This window comes from Schistocerca cancellata, chromosome 2 (assembly GCF_023864275.1).
Source record: "Schistocerca cancellata isolate TAMUIC-IGC-003103 chromosome 2, iqSchCanc2.1, whole genome shotgun sequence".
NCBI classification, from domain to species: domain Eukaryota; kingdom Metazoa; phylum Arthropoda; class Insecta; order Orthoptera; family Acrididae; genus Schistocerca; species Schistocerca cancellata.
In genome coordinates, this window is record NC_064627.1 from 334,917,100 (window position 1) to 334,942,558 (window position 25,459).

A 25,459-nucleotide genomic window follows, 5' to 3' on the forward strand; every position below is an offset into this window, starting at 1 on the left:
GTTTAACAGTATCCAAAGAAAAATAACCAATAAATCCGCATGTTGTCAAAAGTTATGGTATTCATGTGCTCTTGTGCTCTTACACAGCAGCCGCCACTGCTCATGATGGACGCTATTTAATAGCAAACATTCTATGAAATAAAATTAGGGGTTTATTACCACATAAACGTCTCAAGAAATTTATTTCATAAGTATAACATTTGTATTGTGTATATCTGTGTAAATATTTCGTTTCTGTTTTTATGCGCATAGTAGAGCTAGTTGTGAGAAGAAAAGTCTCACAGCTGTTACATGGATATTGTAAAGAGAAGCTGAAATGCATTTAAAGGACATTAAAAAATAACTGCCAAAACTCCATTTTACTTGTAAAGCGAAAAACTGTCTTATAAAGACATCTCATGTAGTAAATTGTAAATAGTAGTATAGTTTTATAAACAGAATTCGTAGATAGTGGGTTAGTTTTAATATTATTTATTTATACTTTGGTTCCAAAATATGTGATAAGTTGTAAATAACTGTACACTATTCATGTCAGAAGTACATCTCCCACAAGCTCAAAATAAAAGTTCTCACCTGAGAGTCCTGGCATCAGCTACCATCTACCAGCAAAAACCATCGTTTGGAAATACGTCACAAGATGTATCACCGCATCTAGAAATCGTTGTATTCGACGTTGTTAAACTGTGAAAAATTCTTAATCTGTTTCAATTTTGTAAACACAATTTTGATTTGTAAGAAAGAACTTTTATGACAAACTCACATAATCAGACTTTAAATAAAAAAACTATGTGATATCAGACTTATCATGAACATTTTATAGACTTCAGAATTTAATGCGTCTTCAAAATGACATAACTAAACGACTATGAAGTTCTGCAGTATCTGTACTGGCTTGTATCAATAATACAGAACGTATAATATTTTGAACATGTTCAAAAGTAGCGTCGAAGTAAAATATTTTATTATCCATAGTGCTTGCAGCGTACTATAAGTCAGCAAGTAGCATATTTCTAAGGACTGTCGAGCTGTGCAGTATTAATTTTTATTTTTTTCACTTTAACTACAGACCCGTTTCGCCTTTCGCCTACGCCGGCCTGTGTGGCCGAGCGGTTCTAGGCGCTTCAGTCTGGAACCGCGCGACCGCTGTGGTCGCAGGTTCGAATCCTGCCTCGGGCATGAATGTGTGTGATGTCCTTAGGTTAGTTATGTTTAAGTAGTTCTAAGTTCTAGGGGACTGATGATCTCACATGTTGAGTCCCATAGTGCTCAGAGCCAATTGAACCATTTGAACCTTTCGCCTACCATTGCCGTTGTAGAGTGACCTGCGGTAAAATGTGGGTGACATAATTTTCATTAAACATATTTATGTTGTGGTAGAAAACTGAGCATGGATTGATACTTACGTTTACATTGTCTAGCCGAAAAAGAAAGCGAAATACATATCACATGACAAAATTGACACATTATCCACACCTACACAAATGTATGGCTAACTTTCCTGATGACTAACAACATGAAACTGAAATTACCATAGGGTAACACAAAACCACTACTCTATGCTAGCCATGGTCTATAAAAATCACATGTAAAAATTTCTACATAGACCAACCCGGAAGAAACTTTATCACGCGGTTTAAAGAACACATTCGGAATAGCGAGAACAACCATTCAAAATCTTTTCTCCACCTTAAAGACTGTCAGTACACGGAAGGTACAATTGAACACTCATCGCAGAAACTTCATAAAATTCTGAAAGATCCTATCATGAGCATTTTCAAGGAAAGAAAATAAATAATAAATCAACCACAATACATACTGAACAAACGTCGATATTATTTTAAAAAAATTATGCAATACTAGAAAAAGAAAAGAGATAATATCAAAGCGCAATGCACAGCCAAAGATAACTCACACCAAAACAAAATCTTAGCATCGTTGCTCATACATTTACTCGGGTAATATATGTCAGAGCGTCAACAGATCACTTACGAGAATGTAATAATTTACGAAAAATGATCGGAAATAGAAGCCAACAAAGTATACTTCAAATAAAAAACATACCCAATGAAACCTATAAATTAATAAACTATGATCTCAATAAACACAGACTCATAGACAACAACAAACAAACAGCAACTACACATACACGCGCAACCAAATAATGTATATACCATCTGTATTACAGTGCTACACATCGTAAACGTATGACATCGTTGCTTCAGGACTGTCAAATTACTGTCATAACAAATCAATTAATAACTTAATTTAACAAATTCAGAACAACAATAAATTTAGAATGTCAACTATGTAATACGTATGTTGATCTATCTAGACAATATATACATAAGTAGCAATCCATGCTGAATGTTCTATCATAACACAATAATGTGTAATGAAAATAATGTCATTGACATTGTACCGCAGGTTACTCGATGTCGGCATTGTTAGCCGAATCGGATCTGTAGTGAAAGTGAAAGAAATAAAAAATAATAGTGCACAACAGCGAGTCTGACATCCCTTATAACATACTTTGTTTTGTTAGCGATTGCTGTCGTATTAAGCAGGACTTATTACTGCCTGTATGAAATAGAAAAGCAATTAAAATTAATAAAATTTAAGATTATATACTTCTTAGTTGTTCCTTATTTGTGAACACGACACTAAAATATGTTTACCGCACTTCACAAGCCTCTCACGTTCAGGAGCTAACGCCTTGCAGCTAGGCATGCCCGCAACACACTGCCTGCTTGCTTCGTGCACACGCAACTACCTGCAGCAATAGCCACGGCCAGGCAGAAAACAGCTCCGCCAAGGGCAGACAACAGCACCGGCAAGACGGGCAGTTAAAAGCCACTAGCAGTACATGTGCACTGCGCACTTGGGTGTACTTGAGCAGATGTGCACTTAAGGAAGCTTCCCACTAGAGATCCTGGCTGGCGATGTTCGTGTCTCACGGTGGTTGCGAGGCTCTGATTGCTGCCAGCTAGTTAGTGCAAGCTTATAGCCATCCTCTCTGTTCGCATCTTCAGAGTGTTTCAATAGTTCAACGGTTTGGCAACATACATCCAGAAGCACGAGCCCTATATTCTGCTTGGGCAGCAGAAAAAATCTTGCAGTTGTTGAACACTACAAGGGTGGTACCGAGAGAATAAAATTCAATGAAAATATCATGATTACCAGGCAGTCAGAAAAGGTGAAGCGCACGATCTGGGAGGCAACTGAGAATTTAAAACACTCTAACAATATGAACAGACAGGCTGGATACACGCTTGTACCACTCTGGCTGACAGCCACCAGTGGCCGACAGGATTCTCAGCTTGAGAAGCGAGCGCTGCCAGCGAGAAACGACCGATGTCCCGAATGAGGAAACAGTAAATCTTCATCCCATTCGTCTATGACTGGCAACTATCGCACATGCTGTTCAAAAATATGTGAATTCTTAAAGGACCAAACTGCTGAGGTCATCAGTCCCTAGATTTACACACTACTTAAACTAACTTATGCTAAGAACAACAGACACACGTATGCCCGAAGGAGAACTCGAACCTCCGGCGGGAGGGGCTGCGCAATCCATAACATGGCGACTCATGGCGCACATTCTGTAAGTGGGAACAGATAACAGCAGATTCTCATTTCTTCCACTTCAGGAAACCAATTTAATAAATATTCTTACTCCTTTCTTGTGTTATCAGTCTTCTGACCGGTATGATGAGGTCCGATACTAATTCCTCTCCTGCGCTAACCTCTTCATCTCAGAGCAGCACTTACACTGTGCGTCTGAAATTATTTGTTGGATGTATCATAATCTCTGTCCTCTTCGACAGTTTTTACGCTCACAGCTCCCTCTAGAATCATGTAGGTTATTCCCTAATGTCTTAACACATGTCCTATCATCCTGTCCCTTCTTTTTGTGTTTTCCTTACATTCCTTTCTTTGCCAATTATGCGAAAAACTTCCTGATTTTTACATTATCAGTCCACTTCATTTTCAACATTCTCAACATCTAAAACCCTTCGTTTCTCTTCTCTCCTCCTTACTTCTCCAAAAAATCAGTGGTTTTGAAATTGTGAAGTAATGTAATACTCAGTAGTGTAGTCATGACGAAATACACACATCAAAAAAAGTTTTGCATCACCTTGGTTCAGAGAGTTCCGGAACCAGTAGAGAAAACTGGAGTAGAGATCAACATAAACATCATTTCCGCTCTATTTATTGCTCATGAAAACCACACTTTGCATGTTGTACCACCATACAGCGAGACCTTCAGATGTGATGGTCCAGATTGCTGTACACATCGGTACGTACAATACCTAGTAGCACATACTCTTGCTTTGATGCATGCCTGTATTCGTCGTGGCATACTATCTACAAGTTCATGAAGGCACTGCTGGTCCCGATTGTCCCACTCCTCAACGGCGATTCGGCGTAAATCAGAGTGGTTAGTGGGTCACGTCGTCCATAAACAACCCTTTTCAATCTATCCCAGGCATGTTCGACCATGTTCGACACGGTTCATGTCTGGAGAACATGGTGGCCACTCTAGCCGAGCGATGTCGTTATCCCGAAGGAAGTCATTCACAAGATGTGCACGATTGGAGCGTGAATTGTCGTCGATGAAGACGAATACCTCGCCAATATTCTGGCCAGTAAGGCTGCACTATCGGTCGGAGGATGGCATTCACGTATCGTGCTGCTGTTACGGTGCCTTCCTTGAGCACCAGCGGCATGCGTCGGCAACACATAATGCCAGCCCAAAACAGTAGTTAACCACCTCCTTGCTGCACTCGCTGGACTGTGTGTCTCAGAGGTTCAGCCTTACAGGGTTGCCTCCAGACACGTCTTCAACGATTGTCTGGTCGTAAGTGTATGCGACACTCATAGCTGAAGAGAACGTGATGCCAATCCTGAGCGGTCCTTTCGGCATTTTGTTGGGCCTATCTGTGCCGCGCTGCATGGTGTCGTGGTTGCAAAGATGGACCTCGCCATGGACGTCGGGAGTGAAGTTGCGCATCATGCAGCCTATTGCGCACAATTTGAGTCGTAACACGACGTCCAGTGGCTGCACAAAAAGCATTATTCAACATGGTGGCGTTGCTGTCAGGGTTCCTCCGAGCCATAATTCGTACGTAGCGGTCATCCACTGCATCAGTAGCCCTTGGGCGGCCTGAGCGAGGCATGTCATCGACAGTTCCTGTCCTGTATCTCCTCCATGTCCGAACAACACCACTTTGATTCACTCTGAGACGCCTGGACACTTCCTTTGTTGAGAGCCCTTCTTAACACAATACGTAGCGGTCATCCACTGCATCAGTAGCCCTTGGGCGGCCTGAGCGAGGCATGCCATCGACAGTTCCTGTCCTGTATCTCCTCCATGTCCGAACAACACCACTTTGGTTCACTCTGAGACGCCTGGACACTTCCTTTGTTGAGAGCCCTTCTTAACACAAAGCAAAAACGCGGACGCGATAGAACCGTAGTATTGGCCGTCTAGGCATGATTGAACTGCAGACAACACGAGCCGTGTACCTCATTCCTGGTGGAATGACTGGAGATGATCGGCTGTTGGACCCCCTCCGTCTAATAGGCGCTGCTCATGCATGGTTCTTTACTTCTTTGGGTAAGTTTCGTGACATCTCTGAACAATCAAAGGGACTGTGTCTTTGATACAATATCCACTGACAACGTTTCTCTTCGGGAGTTCTAGGAACCGGGGTGATGCAGAAAAGTTTTTTGGTGTGTGTATGATGGATCCTGGACAACAAAGTACACCAGTACACTCATAGGAAGCACACTGAATCAGCGGTCGAGACATCAGTGTTATTCAGTGACAGTTCTTTTACAACATAATGCGGCTCTGTACACCATACTCCGAAAACTTCGCCGGCCGCGGTGGTCTCGCGGTTCTAGGCGCTCAGTCCGGAACCGCGCGACTGCTACGGTCGCAGGTTCGAATCCTGCCTCGGGCATGGATGCGTGTGATGTCCTTAGGTTAGTTAGATTTAAGTAGTTCTAAGTTCTAGGGGACTGATGACCTCAGAAGTTAAGTCCCATAGTGCTCAGAGCCATTTGAACCTGAAATCGACGCCATTATATAAATTATAATTGATTAGATCTCTTTGTACATTCTTTATCTTATATATAACTTAAGGAAGTACAAATCTAACCGCAACTACAAGGTCCAATCAGATTAATGTGACCAGCACCTATGTACGACGTCAGCGCGCAATAATCACTCCCTGACTGCAGGTGGCAGCACTAACATTGGAGGGAATATAAAGCGTGTCGGGGGCACGCCGACAAAAAACGCAGTTATTACCACGACAAAGCTGCGTTAACAGAATCACAGGCACGCGAGCTAAATACCTTGCTCACCGATAAGATTTTGTGTCCTAATCCCGCCAGATATTCCCCTTTCCTTCACTCCATTCCTCGAGCGACTCTCCGGTTTCTGGAGTTCAGTGCAACTCCAGAAAATTGACCTCTTTTCTAGTCTTCACTGTGAATGTAGGATGACTGGCCTGTTTCCCACTAATGGGCGTTCTCATGGGTTCCCCTCCGTCTGCAGCTAATAACAACTCTGATTGTGATATTTAAGACATTCCTGGCGTATAGATGTTTTATGTAATTTCAGAAGAACTGCCAATTAACATTAATTGTCTACCAAGACATTTCGGCTCAGAGACTTCTGGCTATTATCAGATGTATACTGGTCAAGCTTAGTTCGTCTATTTCTGACCTCACCGGGGTATGAATGCTGTGTGCATAATTTGGTACGCATGCGCTACTTAAGCGCATGTGTTTCTGCTGCGACTGAGCGTTCAATAGAGAACACTCAGAGCCAGAAATCTTAGTGTAGTGCAAATGCCAGAAGCAAGCAGGCAACCACGCCACGGAGACCCACTCGTGCTTTCTACAGCCAAATACGCGATTTTGAAAGAGATCAAATTTGGCGATCCGAGTGTCGGGATGGGTCTTTCGCAGAATTGCCACACAAGCTGGAAGGGCTGCCTCAGTTGCGCAACGATTCTTGAATCGGTGTTCAAGTGCATAATGTACTAGGTTCTTGACGCACATGCAGTGTAGGCGCCCGTACAGGATCGTCATATTGTTAAGGACAGCTGTGGCAGATCGTACAGCACAGATAAGAGGGCTTGTGAGCTGAGAAGTGTCAACACGAACTGCTGCGAACCAGTTATTAGCAGTGGCAGTATGGGCACGCACACCTATAGCCCGTCTTCCATTCAAGCCACAGCGTCGACGTGCACGGGTCGACCGGTGACATCAGCTGATCATTTGGAAGATGAAATGCTGTGTACTGGTCCTCAGCGGTGAAGGCACTGGCTGCAAGCAAGTGATGGTCGTTTGCACTTATGACGTATACCTGGTGGCCGCAGTCTCATATAATGCATTCCTTCATCCCAGGCCTTATGGTAAGGGGTGTGACGACAACTTTCGTTCACATTTGGTGTTTCTGGAGGGCACGCTAACCAGCATTTGGCTCATGCAGAATGTTGTTAGACCCGCGCCTTCGCCGTTTTTGTCACAGGAAGGTGATGTGTCGTTCCAGCAGAATAATGCTCGACCACCAAAAGAATAATTCTCGACCACACACTGCCCATGAAACTCTGCGTGATGCGCAAGACGTGTAGCAACTTCCCTGGACAGCACGATCTCCGAACTTATCTCTAATTGAGCATGTGTGGGATTGATGGGACAAGAAGCGACTCTTGCGACTCGTCAGCCTCACAGAACTACATGAACAGGTGGAGAAGGCGTGGCGTAACGTATGCCAGGACAGTATTAGCCATCTGTACGATCGACCAGATGCCAGAGTCCGCTCCTTCATTGCCGCCTGTGGAGGTTACACAATGTACTAATATAGTTGTTTCAGCATGCGTTGATACCTGGTATCCCAGATCCTCTTGTACGAGTGCTACAGATCCGTAAATGTAACCATATCATATACTCCATATGCACTGTTGCAACAACAAATCTTGAGTGAAGAGTGTACGCTTTTTTTTCTGGCAACGTATAAAAGTAAGTGGCTGGTTTAATTCAGACTAAATTTTCAGGAGGTTTTCGTTATTAGTATTTGTATTCTATTTTTTTTCAGAACCATAAAATACTGCAGAACAGACCCATCGTGTAGATGACAATTACTCGAAAGTACTGTCAATATGCGGAATGTTATCTGGGATTGAGGGAGAGTTTGCACAGGTATATGGCATTTCGCAACCGTGCTCAGCCAGACGGGGTCCTGAAAGCAATGGAAGCCGGTCGGAACAAAAGGCCCGGCCTGCGGAGCGCTCTCGCGGCGCATATTTTCCACCGCCGGATCTCGCAAATCGCCGGTGCACAATGGCAGCGCAACGCTGTTTCGAGATTGCTGACGTCACAAGTAGTGCAGTGAAAGCTATCGTAGCGTGGGCCATGGCGTGGTCAGTGACATGCTGCACGCACGTATACGAAGGTTGTAGTATATTCCCTCTGATGTTCTGACCCATTTTTAACTCACACTAGAAAGGAAATAAATTAATAATGCATTTTAAAAGAGGAATAAGGTGATACTGTGGACAACGCACTCCGGACTTCACGTCCTACTTGCCGGTATAAATTCATTGTAACGTGAATCGTGTATCATAGCCTGTAGGTGGGAAGAGCAGTACAAATAATATGTGGTGAGAGATTATTTTCTGGCTTCCTAAAAACCTGTACTGAGTGAATATTAAGTACTGGGACAAACTTCAGGACGTGATTCCGGACAGGGAAAGGAACAAAAATGTTCGTATCAATATGCAGGGTGTAATGGTAAGTACAGATATTTCTATTGGTGATTGAGGAAGGTGTACTGAACATAACTGCATCGGTATTTATGTCATTTCCAAACTAATAATTATAGCTATTAGCAGTCGAATGTTTTTAGATTGGGTAGTACCTCTAAGCACATGTAGAAAGAGCAATCCATTAATACTTATTTTCCAGTGGGCAGCAGGTCATGTGTTGAAGTGAGGATGCAAAACGGTTACTCTACAGTGACAGGTGTAGCCCACTTAGTGAAACAATTAAGGCAGTGTAGAAAACATCAGGTTGTATAGTTTGTGATGTGTTAGGGGAAGACTGTTCTACTCAGAGAAAAAAACAACTAAAACGCTTATGTGTGTACATATTAATGTACTACTCATAAATGTATCCGCACTTATACCTGTTTCACATCTTTTGTTCGGAAATAGATAGTGTGTCTGCAATGCAGCGGTTAGTACTGGTCCATTACATGGTATTAATTTCTTCCTTGGATCCTCTGCTGTTCTAAATATATATCAATGACTTGCTATTCTATATTCACGAAGATGCAAAGGTGTTACTTTTTGCCGATGATACAAGTATAGCTATCACACCCAACAGACAAGAATTAACTGATGAAATTGTAAACAATGTTTTTCAGAAAATCATTAACTGGTTCTCTGCAAATAGGCTCTCATTTAACTTCGACAAAAGACAGTATATATAGTTCCACACAGTAAATGGAATGACACCATTAATAAATATAGACTTCGATCAGAAATCGGTAGCTAAGGTAGGATATTGAAAATTTCTAGGTGTACGCGTTGATGAGGGGTTGAACTGAAAAACACACCGAAGATTCAGCTACTTATGCTATTAGGGTCATTGCAAATTTTGGCGATGTACGTCTCAGAAAATTAGCTTACCACGACTATTTTCATTCTCTGCTTTCGTATGGCATCATATTCTGGTGTAACTCAACATTGAGTAAAAGAGTGTTCACTACTCATGGTTAAATCTAACTTTAGCTCAGAAGGGGGTAAATTACTCCGACACAAAAGTCTATGGTCACTGACCTGATAGCATCGAAAGTCTGACAGATAGCCATATAGCATTTAAAAGAAAATTAAAAGAATTTCTGAATGGCAAATCCTTCTACTCATTAGATGAATTTTTGGATATAGTAAGTGGGTAATTTCCCCATCTCCCCACCCAAAACAATATTAAGTGTCATGTAATATTTTGTGTAATGTAATATCTTCTATTGACACCTGTTATTAACCTGACTGGTTCCACATCATTACGAAGTGCCGTATTCATGATCTATGGAACAAGTATTACTCTAATCTAATCTAATCTTCCAGGTTGTGAAAGATATTCAAAGTGACTCTCATGGGATGCAGCGTACTTTATCACTCGGATGTTCAGGGCGTAGCCGAATATATCACAACTACGACAACATTAGGAGTGATTTAAAATAGAATGACCATATAAAATGAATAATCGGTAAAGCAGATACCAGACTGAGTTTTATTGGAAGAATCCTAAGGAAATGCAGTCCGAAAACAAAGGAAGTAGGCTACAGTACACTTGTTCGCCCACTTCTTGAATACTGCTCACCAGTTGTGACATTACAGCCTTTGTCACTGCGATTTTTAACATGTAAAAGTTTTTTTTCTGTATTCGCGTCAGTATGTGCGAACTTTTAACATATACCAATGAATGTTGTAACCAGATATCTTTGCCGCGCTCCTGAAAAGCGCAGAATACCACGATAGCTATAAACTGTTATACGCTGCTATCGATCAGTAAAAAAACGATGCACCTATGTTTCAAAATAACAATTGCCAATTTTTACTTCTGCAGGGAGCCGCGCCGCTCTCTATCTGTTCTTCTGTGAATGTGTTGCGAGTCGGACGCAAAAGTATTGTGCTCCATACTGATATAATCATTTTATTGTAAATTTAAGAGTTTAAGTGATTAAAAATATATGTAGCCACAAACAAGCGAGAATGTGTATCAAGAAAATTCGCTCCACCGCCACAATGGGTGGCCATGTTAATGTAAGTTTCCGTTTCATAATATAATACTTGAAGCCTTGAAGTTTATTTAATTTCAAAGAAAATCTCTTCAACCTCATTTTCATTAATTATACTTGTAATAATATTTTCTGTTTAAAAGATTTATGCAGCTTATGATCCAGCGTGTGTTCTGTCGGAACAGGAGGCTGTCATGACGACATCGTTATAGTATTTATTCCAAGTTCTTTCAGTTCCGTTTATATGTTCGTACAAATCCAATTAGTTGGTCCCTTAGGTTTCTTTCATGTAACTTCTGTCTGTTTTCTCCGCGCGATCTTCCTCCGAAAAAAAATTTCTGTTCATTTTTTAGTAATTTTGGATATCGCGAATGAGAAAAGACAGCCGCCTCCTGCTCCGAACGGAACACCATGACTTTTCTAACGTCGGAGAGTACCGCACGAATTTTCCGCTAAAAGGTAATAGAATTTCTTAAAGCTGGATCAATTACACATGTTGCTGCTGTTCTCCGACAAATCTGGTGTGATTAATAGTAATTTATTCTGTCACGATAAAAAGAACTAATTTTATTTTTACCAAAGCAACAAAGCTTTCAATTAAATTACTAAAAAAAGAATCATACCAGACAGTGTGGGATACGTACCAGGTAGGGTTGATAGAAGAGATAGAGAAGATTTTGCAAAAACAGACATAATGTCTTATGGGATAACAGCAATCAGTGATTTTATAATGTTACTTAAAATCCGTCTTGATTGCAAAAAATTTTTTTATTATTCATATGACCGGTTTCGGTTCATTCAGAACCATCTTCAGATCTGAAACCGGTCATATGAGTAATAAAAAAATTTTTTGCAATCAAGACGGATTTTAAGTACCATTATAGATAGAGAAGATCCAACGGAGAGCAGCGCGCTTCGTTACAGGATCATTTAGTAATCGCGAAAGCGTTACGGAGATGATAGATAAACTCTAGTGGAAGACTCTGCAAGAGAGACGCTCAGTAGCTCGGTACGGGCTTTTGTTGAAGTTTCGAGAACGTACCTTCACCGAGGAGTCAAGTAGTATATTGCTCCCTCCTACGTATATCTCGCGAAGAGACCATGAGGATAAAATCAGAGAGATTAGAGCCCACACATGGGCATACCGACAATCTTTCTTTCCACGAACAATACGAGACTGGAAAACAAGCTCCACACATCCCCCACACAGTGAGATGATCTATGGCCGATCTCCCACTACTGTATAACGATATTGATTGTTCCAGGAAAGTAGCAGCCGCAGCAACTGGGACACATCGCCATCGCCTGTCACGGTAATGATGCATGATACCTATACTAACAAATCCAACCTTGCATGAACTATCGCAGCTAGTAAGCCACTACTGCTCTTACTACCCATCCCACTGTCGCAGAGGTTTTTTTCCCACGGCACGAGCCATGGCACTTTTTTCCCTCTGCTCTTCAAATCGCTACCCTCACTCGCGTTTCGTCCACTATCTATCACCTGATGGACCGTGTTAATGCGTAGCCTTACCCAGACGTACGGACAACATCACAGCCCAGCATCCTGTGATCCACCCACTAGATAACTAACATGTTTACGGAGGTGACAGTAGAACTTTTGGTTTGGTCACCACGTTGGTGCGGGCGTGGAGGGGCCCCATCTCTATTTAACGAGACTGGAATAGAAGGGAGAACCGAAAGAGGTACTCAGGGTACCCTCCGCCACACACCGTCAGGTGGCTTGCGGAGTCGCGGAGTATGGATGTAGATGTAGAACTGAGTTTTGAAGGGTCTCCTCACCAGCAACTGGTTCAGCATACACATTTTTCAAATTCCCCCAACAAGAAGAAAATGAAGGGAATTTAGTACCAGTGATGGAGTTGGCCAGTCACAAGGGTCTCCTCGTCCTGTCCATCTCTTCGGGAAAATTTTTTAGTGGAATTGACGAATAATGATATGGAAGTCGACTAGCGATACATTGTGCGTTACCATGCTACGTGTCGTAATGTTAAAGGAAATAGGTAGCATTTTTGTTTTGCACGACGGTATTCCGCTTCCTATGTTTTTTTTTTATCGATTCTCGTTTTTATTTGTAGTTCACTGTTTCTATTTGAGTTTACGTATTGTCATTTTGGCATTTGGAGATAGTGAGTGGTACTGTGGACACTAGAAAATGGAATGCTAAGTGAAGAAATCGGAACATTTTCGACATATTCTTCGGCGTTTGAGTTCAGTAGAGGGGTGCCAGTAGCGGAGGCAGCCGGAAATATCTGCATCGTGTATGAGGATAATGCTATTGGACAGAGAACGTCAAGAAAATGGTTTTCTTGTTTTAAGAAGGGTCGTTTTGACACTACTGTCTCTCCAGGTTCGGGAGGACCTTCGGAGTTTTAAGAAGATCGTTGAAACACATTAATCCACAATGATACACGTCAGTGTACTCGAGAACTGGCAGATCTGATGAAGAGTGATCATTACACCATCGTGAGATATTTGCATGCAATGAGAAAGGTTCGGCCTCGCGGGATTAGCCGAGCGGTCTGGGGCGCTGCCGTCATGGACTGTGCGGCAGATCCCGGCGGAGGTTCGAGTCCTCCCTCGGGCATGGGTGTGTGTGTTTGTCCTTAGTATTGTAAGTAGGCTGTTTATGTTTTCTTATTGGCAACGTTACGTAGCGCTCTGTATAAAAATCACTGGCTGTCCTGTGTGCAGTCTGTGGCTAGTTTGCATTGTTGTCTGCCATTGTAGTGTTGGGCAGCGGCAGCTGGATGTGAACAGCGCGTAGCGTTGCGCAGTTAGAGGTGAGCCGCCAGCAGTGGTGGATGTGTGGAAGGAAATGGCGGAGTTTTGAAATTACATATATTATGACTATTAAGGTAAATACATTGTTTGTTCTCTATTAATATCTTTCATTTGCTAACTATCCCTATCAGTAGTTAGTGCCTTCCGTAGTTTGAATCTTTTATTTAGCTGGCAGTAGTGGCGCTCGCTGTATTGCAGTAGTTCGAGTAACGAAGATTTTTGTGAGGTAAGTGATTTGTGAAAGGTATAGGTTAATGTTAGTCAGGGCCATTCTTTTGTAGGGATTTTTGAAAGTCAGATTGCGTTGCGCTAAATAATATTGTATGTCAGTTTAAGCACAGTCTTGTATAATTTTTCTAAGGGGACGTTACATATGTCGACCCTTAGCCGAGGATACCTCACTGGAATCTTCTGATTTTTTCTTGTAGTTTGTGTAATTAGTGTAGATTTTGTTTATTGCTATTGCGTAATTGTAGAGAGAATCTCCTTTGTAGTTGTAGTCTCTCATTGTTGTACAGTAAAACAGTTGTGGCATGCATGTAGATTTGCACCAAGTATTTCGCAGCTGCGCTTGCAATTAACTAGATATTATTTTCAGTGCTATGTTAATGTGTTCCCCTATTTTCGCTCTTCAAACAGTGTTTTTCTGTGTTGTCGTGTGAAATATTGTGACAATAATGGCGTGTGAAAAACGTAACACTAGGCTCCAAAGTAAACTAAGAAATGACAGTGAAGACGAAAGCAGTGTGTTAACGCCACCATGTAATGAATTAACTAATGTTCAACATAGTAATTTGGTAATTGTGCATAGGGAAATGGAGAGGGCGGCAAACAATGGCGTAGGCAGTGAAACAATTAGTGAACAGGGAAGCATTATCGATCGATCGCTTGGCAACAGCTCGCCTCAGGAATGCGAAATGACAGGACACAATTTTACAAATACTGTAGATTCAGGTTTTGCGTCCTCACCGTTTTCTCAAATAAGTCAAGACACATTTTCTGCTTGTCAAAATGTGAATGTTGCTGGTGCAAATGCACTGCCGAAAAGCGTAGAGGAACAAATTCCAGACACTAATGCATTGTTATTACAATTAATGCAACAAATGGGACAAAATCTTCAAAAGTTAGACACAATGGAACAAAATCAGAGACAAACACAGCAAAAGCTTCAAAAGTTAGACACAATGGAACAAAATCAGAGACAAACACAGCAAAATTTAGACACAATGGAGCAAAATCTTCAAAAGTTAGACACAATGGAACAAAATCTTCAAAAGTTAGACACCACACTTGAACAAACACGTGAAGATTTAACCACTGAGCTACATGACATCGAATCGAAATGTCAAAAGGTCTGTAATGACGTAAAAACACAAATTTGTGAGCATTTCCATCCTATTTTTTGCGTCATGAAAATGCATTACAGAATCACGAAGCAGCCATAAAAGAACTGCTAACTATTGTTCATGAAAATCATGAGACCTTGCAAGCTAAAATTGACTCAGTTGCATCTACCGATTCAGTTACGCAACTTGCAAAAACTCAGGAAAACTTAAAGGACACAGTAGATACCCTGAAAATTGGTTCAGAAAGACACATGGAGGAAATAAGTACACTATCGGAGAAAGTAGCCGAACTTTCGGATCAGGTCACTAACTTATCTACAAAGGTAGATGATGAGCTGAATGACACAAGACCCGTAGCCTTCACTGACACAGAAGAGTATGAACAAATAAGAAAATTCAAACAAAATCAAAATCAAATCAATACACAGTACAAAAGAGTAATCCGGGAAGTACAAGATCAGTTGACGCAGGTAATACAAGAATTACATATTTCAGAGGACACTCGCGCTCCAACATGGGAAGAGGAACTTAGAAATACGGAAAAGCCACAAAATAATAACACAGGGCATTTCGGTAATTATGAAAGAAATTGGCAAGGTACACCGAATTTTGAGATGGAACCGCCGACACGACGTAACAATGACCTATATGCTACTCGCCGACACAATGATTTTGACTATAAGCTGTTCATTACTACACGTAAATTCAAAACGTTTAAGAATTCTGCCAACGACATTCATCCACAAGCGTGGCTCCATCAATTCTCTCATTGTTTCCCTCCTAACTGGTCATTGGAGCACAGGTTAGAATTTATGTGTGGCTACTTAGAGAATGAACCAGCTGTAAGAATGCGATCGGTCATTCACGATTGCCACAGTGAAGGATAATTTTACCATGGCTTCCTCTCAGCATATTGGTCTCAAGCCACACAAGACCGAGTAAAACATGGCATCATAATGATGAAACATTTCGAACAATCTGAATTTTCCAGTCTTGTGAAATATTTTGAAGACATGTTGCACAAGAATCAGTACCTGTCAAACCCATACAGCCCCTCAGAACTCATCCGCATTTGCTTAATCAAACTGCCTGAACATTTACGACATATTATTTTAGCGGGACGTTGCAAAGACGACATTGAAGCTTTTCAGGGACTGTTACAAGAACTAGAAATTGACATTGACAACTGCGTAACGCGAAAACAGGAACACAACAACTATAGGTCACATCTGTCGCAATTCCGCGATGAAAGAAATAATAACAGGACACGACAATTCTATTCTTACAACGTAAATCGTGACCAAAAGAGACACCACCCGTATGACAATCACTGGCAGAGTAATAGTTACAGAGAGAGATCGCTTTTCCGTAGTAATGAATATGACAGAGACACTCATAGAAACAGACAATATGGGAACCAGGACTTCAGACGCAACGGTCCAGCGCGCAGTTACGATTCAGGGAGAAATTCTCCACCACTTAACCGACAAGAAAGAAACTACAGGAACTACCGACATGACGACAGACGATATGATCGTAATGACAGACCTGAACTGCATCAGAACTGGCGGGATTTAAACAGAGCAGCGCACTCTCGTCACGGTGAATTTGTAGAAGTTAGGTCTCCAAATCCCAACAACGACGCGCAAACAAAGGAACAGATAATGACTCGCACCTCAGGCTGCCGCGTGCACTGGCTGGCTCAAAGAAAAATAACATAGACGCTAACCTTGAGAAAAATTTTAGCACTCCTCACTGACGTATACCACATGATAATTGCGTTAAAGCTGAAACTCTGCGTACTAGGAAGAGTAAAGGTTTACACCACATTTCTCATGTAAAACCGTTTATTGAAAGATAATCTGCTTTTTAACTTTGTCTTTGCCATAAAACGTTTGACTTCACGTTACTAGTATGCTTTAGAAACTGTTACCATGCAACAATGTTTAAAGTTAAATATCCAGTCAAGAACCAAGAGAATTTATTCAAACAGAAATTACGAATGCATTGTTATTGCGAACAGACGACACAGTGTTATTGTGTGTGTACATTCTTGCTTGTTAGTTGCACGATTACGTAACGACTATAAGGCTCACATACTTAGAACATTTACCAGTACTGCTAATGAGATTTTACTGCAACATTTTGGTGTACTTGAAAATACATTCTGAATTAAAGTACTTTCTGAGAGATACCGGATGACACAGTGGTTAGTTAATGCGACAGCTACACGATTATATCATGACGTTACTAATGAGTGACAATTTACAATGTTGATTTTGCAGTGTTTCTGTTTTATATCCGCACAGTTTTTCTGTATTATTCTGGAAAGTAAAACATGTTTTAGTAGTAACTTTTGTGGTATAGCTACAATGAGACAGCCTTTTCCGTAGCACAACAATATGTTACAGCACAGTAATTTCTTCATCACAACAATAAGCGTAATGACTAAGAAATCTATACGCAAAGCATTTCACTTTTGTTTATCATGAGGTAAGTACATTGACTTCTGCAGAACTTAGCTTTTGGAGGACAATAACTACGACACTTCCACAGAGATTATCTTACAGCAAGACGCACATTTAGAGCTACAGGACACGTATTTGAGTGATTACTTTTGTACTTAAAACATTTATTTTTAAAGATTTTTGAATTACAAAGAAAGTTTTCCGTGATACATTTCATTCCATTGCTGTAATCTGTAACACCTGAGGGTATAATTACAATAATCATCAGGGGGGTACACGTTTACTTTGTGTACCATGTGTTTGGCAAGCACAAGGAGCCCTAGCTAATATGGTATTTGCTTATACAACTTAACACATCGGTACCATATTTCTCTAACACATAAATTACACAGCTATCTGATCATTTAACTGAGAGAGACAAACATTTCTTTTTACTACATCAGTGACATGTTTACGTAATTACACAGTTGGATGACTTCACACTTACGAAATTGTATTTTGTCTGTACTTTGTGAACTGTTCATATTTTTTCGGAACCATTGTGATACTATGAGAGCTTTGAATGATGTATTTGGTATGAGATCATGATTTTTAAAGTACGTTTGAGACAGATGACACTTTTGACATGATCAGAGAATTTTTTTTAATTATTGGAGGAAGCTACGACGATTGTGAGAGTTGACTGAGGTGTTATGATGTTATTATTACGATGACTATGTGTATTATGCTGTTGCAGTATGTTTATGATCAATAAGCTGATGCCATATGAGTTATTTGATTAAGCTACATATCTGTTATGATGAAATATTGAAGAAGTGTCGACGAATAAGGTAAGGAATAATGAGTAGTGGTTAGGGACTCTGACTTGTGAAAAAGGATGTTGGAAACCTAGACTCGTACTTTAAGAGTTATGAAATGTGTGTAAATGCGTGAATGTATCACAATGCCGGCGAAAATTTTTTTGGACACTGCTATATTCATTAGATTTAGCTTCTACACATTTGCAATGCAAATTCTCGACCCGTGAAATTTTGTATATGAGACTGTCACTGTAGCGGAAACTGCTGTCATAAATATTTCCGTAAGAAAGTTAAGTGACCACCTGCACATAATGCATCATGGGCACCCAGCTGTGTCAGACGCCTGGAGAACAAGTCATTAGTGAGTGCCTCGTCAGAAGCACAGGTAGAAAAAAAGAAAGGGGAGGCCATTGTCCTCGCTATTGACATTTCCTTGTTGAAAGCATACTGTGGAGCTCGTAATTTATTATGCCTAATGAAATGATTAGAAACATTTTACATCTATTGTCTTTGTAGTTGAGAGATTGCTCATTTTGTTTAATATCTGGTTTCCAGCTGTGTTGCAGCATTAGTTTTATACAATAAACTTAGACGCATTTGCTAATGTAAACACTTTCTGTCAACAGATCTATTAAATAATTATTTTATGATCCACATTCTTCGAAAAAGGAGCTTTTGGAATGGAAAGAACAATAAGAAGGGACTGATAACAATAACTGCATATATAATTTTCTTTTCAAGTACTTGGTAATTTTTTGTAGAATTAGTTTTGTGGTGCACCACTTTAATTACATAGACATTAAGATGTGAATATACATTTCCCTTGTCTGCACTGTTGTCTTTAGTGTAATATTTTTTTTTTTTGCTTGAGCTATGTCATGTTTAGATATAAGTTGCTGCTACTGTTTGCCAGGCATAGTGCTACTAAATTTCACTTTTCTATTACTCTGTTAAGCTAGTTTTACTACTGATTTATTTTTCTTGTTGCTGCACATTGGCTCATATTAGTTGTAATGTTGCATTGCTTGGTAATTTAGATTTACTGTAGCTTGCTTTGCAATTTTCCATTTTTTTGTCATTGCTGTTTGCATTAATTGTTTTGTGCTGCTGCATTGCCTCGTCCCTTAGTTTAGCATCTGAGTTCAGTAGATTTAAGTTAGCTTAAGAGGGGGTAGCCTCTAAGAGAATGAGTTGCAATGAATTTGAAGAAATGCACTGAGAAGTTATACAAACAAAGTACAGGTATAGGTAGGATTTTCTTGGAAATAAATAATGAGGTAAGACATATGTGAAATAAATACAGAAAGCATGCTTGGGTAGGGTTTTTTTGGCTGGAGTAAATATCGAAATAAGATGAAAGATCTATGGAATGAAGTTTTGAGTTGGACTGCAGTACCAAATGTTACACTGAAAACAAACCCTCTCCTTTCCTTTTGTGTTATCCCACTATGTGTTTGTGTACCCTTGTGTATTTGTTTTCTTTCTGTCTCTGTGTAGTTTCATAGAATTTTTTCTTCTTCTAATACTAAGCTACATTCACTATGATGAGGAATACTGTTATCCTCAAATATAATTGGCATTAATAATATGTTATTTACCTTGTAAATATGCTTAGACATTATTTATTCTATTCTGTTTTAATGCTCATGTGTGAAGTTGATGTTTCAAAAGTTATTCTGATCTTTTATGTATGTACTTATGTCATAATTCTTGTAACACTAATGTATATGTTTATTTCTATTGTTTTGTAAAGCCTGTATTACTACAAATGTTATCTGTATTGTTAAGTTTTTAATGATGTATTTTGTACCTTTGTAATTGTATTCTTATGTTATAAAATTGTAATTGATACCAGTTCATCATATTATTAACTTGTTAGTTACATTTCACTGCATACGTTTCTGTTGGTCATAGTATATGGACAATATGTGAGAAGTAGGGACTGATAGTGTTTGCACGTGTGTTAATAATTCAGCAAGGGACTGGATAACAGCATTGCTGGTTCTAAGGATATTTAAAAAAAAATTTGTGAGTGTACAAGTGGTGGTTTATGGGCTTGCTATATTGTCTGCAAGACTTCTAAGGACAATTCCAAAAACTTTGTGCGTGCACAAGTGGTGGTTTATGGACTTGCTATATTCTCTGCAAGACTCTTCGATGGTGATTGTGCACCTGCACAGTCACAACAGATGGCTGCTGGCCATCTCTACAAGGACTACAGTGGGTCTGCACCTCTGGTGGCCCACCAATACCATAATCTCTACCAGGACTACAGTGGGTCTGCTCTGCGATGACCTACCTACCAATATTCTTCAAAACGTCGAATGACTCTGCTGTGGGTTTGCTCTGTTGTGGCCCATTACCTGTCAGCATGTCAAGAGTCAGCATTGTCTTTCTGTTGGAAGGACAACACTACTTCTTCAAGACTGCATGGAAATCCACTACTTTCGTGTGCATTTTCTTTTACTGCTCAGACTTTAGGAAAAACACTGCAATTTTACTGTCATGACCAATCTGGACTGTCTTTAGCTTTTGACCAACATTTTATCAGTAAGTGTGTGCATTGGATATCTTTGTTATTGTAATTATGAAAAATTTTATCAAATCATTATTGGCCACTGCCCAAAAAAATTTGTAAAATTTTTTGTGGGGAGCGTGGGGGCTATGTAAGTAGGCTGCTTATGTTTTCTTATTGGCAACGTTACGTAGCGCTCTGTATGAAAATCACTGGCTGTGCTGTGTGCAGTCTGTGGCTAGTTTGCATTGTTGTCTGCCATTGTAGTGTTGGGCAGCGGCAGCTGGATGTGAACAGCGCGTAGTGTTGCGCAGTTAGAGGTGAGCCGCCAGCAGTGGTGGATGTGTGGAAGGAAATGGCGGAGTTTTGAAATTACATATATTATGACTATTAAGGTAAATACATTGTTTGTACTCTATTAATATCTTTCATTTGCTAACTATCCCTATCAGTAGTTAGTGCCTTCCGTAGTTTGAATCTTTATTTAGCTGGCAGTAGTGGCGCTCGCTGTATTGCAGTAGTTCGAGTAACGAAGATTTTTGTGAGGTAAGTGATTTGTGAAAGGTATAGGTTAATGTTAGTCAGGGCCATTCTTTTGTAGGGATTTTTGAAAGTCAGATTGCGTTGCGCTAAATAATATTGTATGTCAGTTTAAGCACAGTCTTGTATAATTTTTCTAAGGGGACGTTACAGTATAATTTAGGTTAAGTAATGTGTGAACTTAGGGACTGATGACCTTAGCAGTTAAGTCCCATAAGATTTAACACACATTTGAACATTTGATAAAGGTTCAAAAACATGTTGTATGGGCACGTCGTAAGCTAAAATCACAAAATCAGTGGATGGCCATATATGCGTCTCTACTTCCTCGTCATCAATTGACTCGTGATCAGCAACGACCATTCGTTTCCTGTATCGTTGTCGGTCACAAGAAATGGTGTCTTCACGGTAACAGAAGGAAAAGAAAGGAGTGATTGAGCCCAAGCAAAGCAGGGAATTACAAAGACCTGCGCACATCCACAAGAGATGATGTTATGCATCTGGTACATCAGCGACGGTGTGGCGTACCACGAATTGCTTCTCTGAAGTATAATCATCACTGCCGAGATTTATTGTCATCTGAGACATCTAGCTGACGCGATCCAAGAACAACGACCAGAAGGACTACGTGAAGTGATGCAGCTTCCCGATAATGCCCTACCGCATTCTGCTAGACTGACAAAAAAACGCAGTACAGGAGTTGGGTTGGGAAGTCACTCCGCACCCAGATTATTCAGATGATCTTTCGGCCTCAGGTTTTCACTTTCTCCGTTCTCTATCGAAAAATCAACCACGTGGTTTCTATAGTTGAGCAATAGAAAGTTATTCCAATGTTGGCAGGTGTAAATGGTGAAGGAGAATACATTGTTGATGACTAAAGTCTCTGTGACGTGTATCTGTTATGTTTACAAAACTTATGGAAATACGCTATGGCCAATAATATTCACCATCAAAAGAAGCACAGTCCTGTGTAGGAATTTTACGTTACACCGTAACTGCGTTGTTGCAAAACAAATGGTCCAAGCTGGTGGTTATCACAAACCTCCCTGATGCGACGATTCAACCATTAACCCACGATTTCCTATAGTCCACAGAGGACGATTTAATAGTTTCTGCTGCCATCTCAGCCAAAAGTTACAAATGACGTAGATCTGTTGCAACAACCAGTGACAAAAACTTTCTCGAGGAGCAAAAGCTGCTGCCTAAAATCCCTGTACACAGCGCAAGTGGTGAGGATAATGTAAGTTTTCATGCAGGATACGTAACATCCTTGTCTGGCTTACTTCATGATGGCGAGCCCCATCTCTGGAGCTTGTACTGGGGTTGGTCTCAGTATTGTGTACTATCTAGTCAGAGTATAATGGCACCTATTAGCGGACATTAACAAGCGGTGTGTCCAATCTTCGCCTTTATGACGGCTTGAACTCTGCTGGCGACACTTTCAATGATGTGTCTGGCTGTTTGTGGAGCAATGGCAGTCCATTCTTCCTCACGAGCCGAAAACAGAGATGATAATGATGTTGGACGCTGGGGTGTGACAAAGATGTTCCACAGGGATCATGTCGGGATTCTGGGCAGGCCAGTTAATTTCAGGAATTTTATTGTCTACAGACCACGTCCTCACAGATGTCGCCTTACGACAAGGTGTGTTGTCATGCTGATATAATAAATCATCGTCTCGGAACAGTTCCTCTACTGCCCGCAGTACATAATGCTTTGAAATGTTTTGTTAAGCACAAAAGGGGGTCCACCAAAAACTCAGCAATGCCTTAACAATACCTCCTCGCACTTCACTGTTGGGACGACACATGTTGGCAGGTAACGTTCCCTAGGTATTCGCCAAACCCAAAACCTTCCGTCGGATTGTCACAGGGTATAGCGTGATTCTTCACTGCAAATCACTCATTTTCAGTCATCCACTGTCCGTTGGCGTCGCTCTTCACGCCACCTCAACCTTCGCTTAGCACTGTCTTTAGAAGAATGTGGCTTCTAAGGTGGTACTTTTTAACTCACTACACAAATCATTGTGCTAGCTGTCCTGGTGGTAGCAATTTGGAGCACATGAGTGATTCCATCCGCTGATTTCATGCGATTCTTTATAGCCTCCTCCGCAATTCTATATCACCTTTCCAGCACCTCCCTGAATTTGTACTAGAACTGTCCTTATCCTCACCGCTAGTCTCGTTTCAGACAAATTTGTCGTCTCTCTGCAGCTTTCTTGGAAGGGACCAGCCTTGGTAGATAAGTCCCTTATGAATAACCAGTAATATGAGCACAATCTGAGAAAACTTCTCACATCCGGATGTGCCAAGGAGTTGGAAAATCTGAGATTGCTCTTATTTTCTTTGGATTGGGACGGACTCGATCGTCATTGATTAGACGCCCCAAGGCACTCCTTCGGAATCACAGTTTTGACCATGGCTGTTACTGAGCAACCGTATTCTAGTTGCATCATAGGATTGTACAGTCAACCGGTTGCAAATAACTGTTAGGTGCCTTGACCTAGGTTTCGACGCCTACTAAGGGTGTCTTCTTGAGAATCAACTTTTGCTAAATCGTGGAATTACATTGCTAAAAAGCAATTGTCAGAATTCATAGCGGCTGTCCTCAAGTCAAAAGTGAAATAAAACGTTACAGCCTTTGTCACGTGTGCATAGCTGGGTACAACATAGCTGGATACAACATCAGGCTGAGACCTGCATTCTCAACAAATTTCGACATGGTGTTTAGTCGGCTTAGTTGTTCTTCAATTCTCTTCGTGAAAAACGACAATGTCACACCCATAGACAGATCGTCCACTTAAGGTGTCGAAGTAAGCTGTCCATCATAGGTTCGAAGGTGGGTGGGGCGTTAATAGTCGAAACTGGTAACTTTGAACTCATAGACGCCACCGCTGTTTTCCCAGTCAGCCTACTTAATCTAAATTAGCCAGGAGCTTATCTGCAGATTACAGTTGAGAAAAACTTTGCTCCTTACAGGCAGTCTAGGTGTCATCAATGTGCAGCGATCATTAGACACTTTCTTCGTGATTTTGTTCAGACGTCTGTAGTCGATGCAAAAACGATTTGTGCCACTCTTTTTCTTCACAAGGACCATTGGAGAGGAACGAGGACTGTTTGAACGTTCATTGATGTCATTTTGCAGCTTCGTCTCCACTTCGCCTCGAATTACCCATAATTCAGCCGGCGACGCTATATGAGCGCTGGCTAATTGCTGGATGATCGCCATTTTTGATACGGTGTTGCCACAGGCTGCTTGAAGTGTTTTTTTCTCCAGTCTGGAAAACTGATTAACGCAGAATGGCTATTACTTTACGTCAGGTCAGATCCTATTGCCAGTCCGCTGACAGCTTCCTCCCCTACGCTTCCTGTAGTGCTAACGGAGTACAAAACTTCGTCGATGATACTAAGCTGCCCTTCCTCGGCTGGCTTCGCTGTCCCTAGGTGCATACCGAGTTGTGGCAGTTAGTGACAGTGGTCTGAAATTCTCCTCGAACACTGAAAATGCTTATGATTGTCACAGATACGTAGATTCCTTCGGTGAGTCTGAATAGCTTTTTGCAATAAAAAATGTTTCACCGTGCATCTCAATTAAGGGCTAGAACACATCTCGTTGATGATGGCGGTATAACAACGTCTTCAACTGTCCAGAGCAAATTTTGTTATGTATGGTTGCTGGAATAAGTTCGTCGGTTTGGAACTCTGATATTCCACACTCTATAACTGCTTGTGTTACCAGCAAGAAGTCTCATCCGGGAATAACTTCAGGACTACACTATCAAAACGATAAATTCGAAGGGCTGTATTCTGCCATTTGGGCTCATTCTTGCAATAATATTCTTGTAGGCTGAACGTATTCTCATTTGCAACTTTCAGTAAAATTGCTTGTGTATAATGAAACGTGGTCTTCATTAGCTGATGACGATAAACATCCGAAATTAAAAAAGAACCTCTGAATCGATTAGTGCCCAGAGGGGTTGGCCGTCGATGATGATGTGAATGAGATTTTCTTATATTTTCGTAACTGCCATCCATGGAGGATTTTCAACAGTGGCAACCTCGCCTCCATAGGTGGCTGCCGCAGTTTTCCTGAATTCGGCGGCTAGGCGAGCTGCTGGTACCTCTGTCCAGAGTATGGTGAGAGCTGCGGCCTGCAGGTTGACTATA

At 41.0% G+C, this 25,459-nt stretch overlaps 1 non-coding gene across 1 annotated transcript; it reads left to right on the top strand.

The window, feature by feature from the left end:
- The first annotated feature begins 1,092 nt into the window (after positions 1–1,092).
- Trnas-gga (transfer RNA serine (anticodon GGA)) lies at positions 1,093–1,176 on the top strand. Its single transcript is given in 2 exon segments — positions 1,093–1,132; positions 1,142–1,176. It is a non-coding gene; the product is annotated as a tRNA-Ser (tRNA).
- The last annotated feature ends 24,283 nt before the right edge of the window (positions 1,177–25,459 follow it).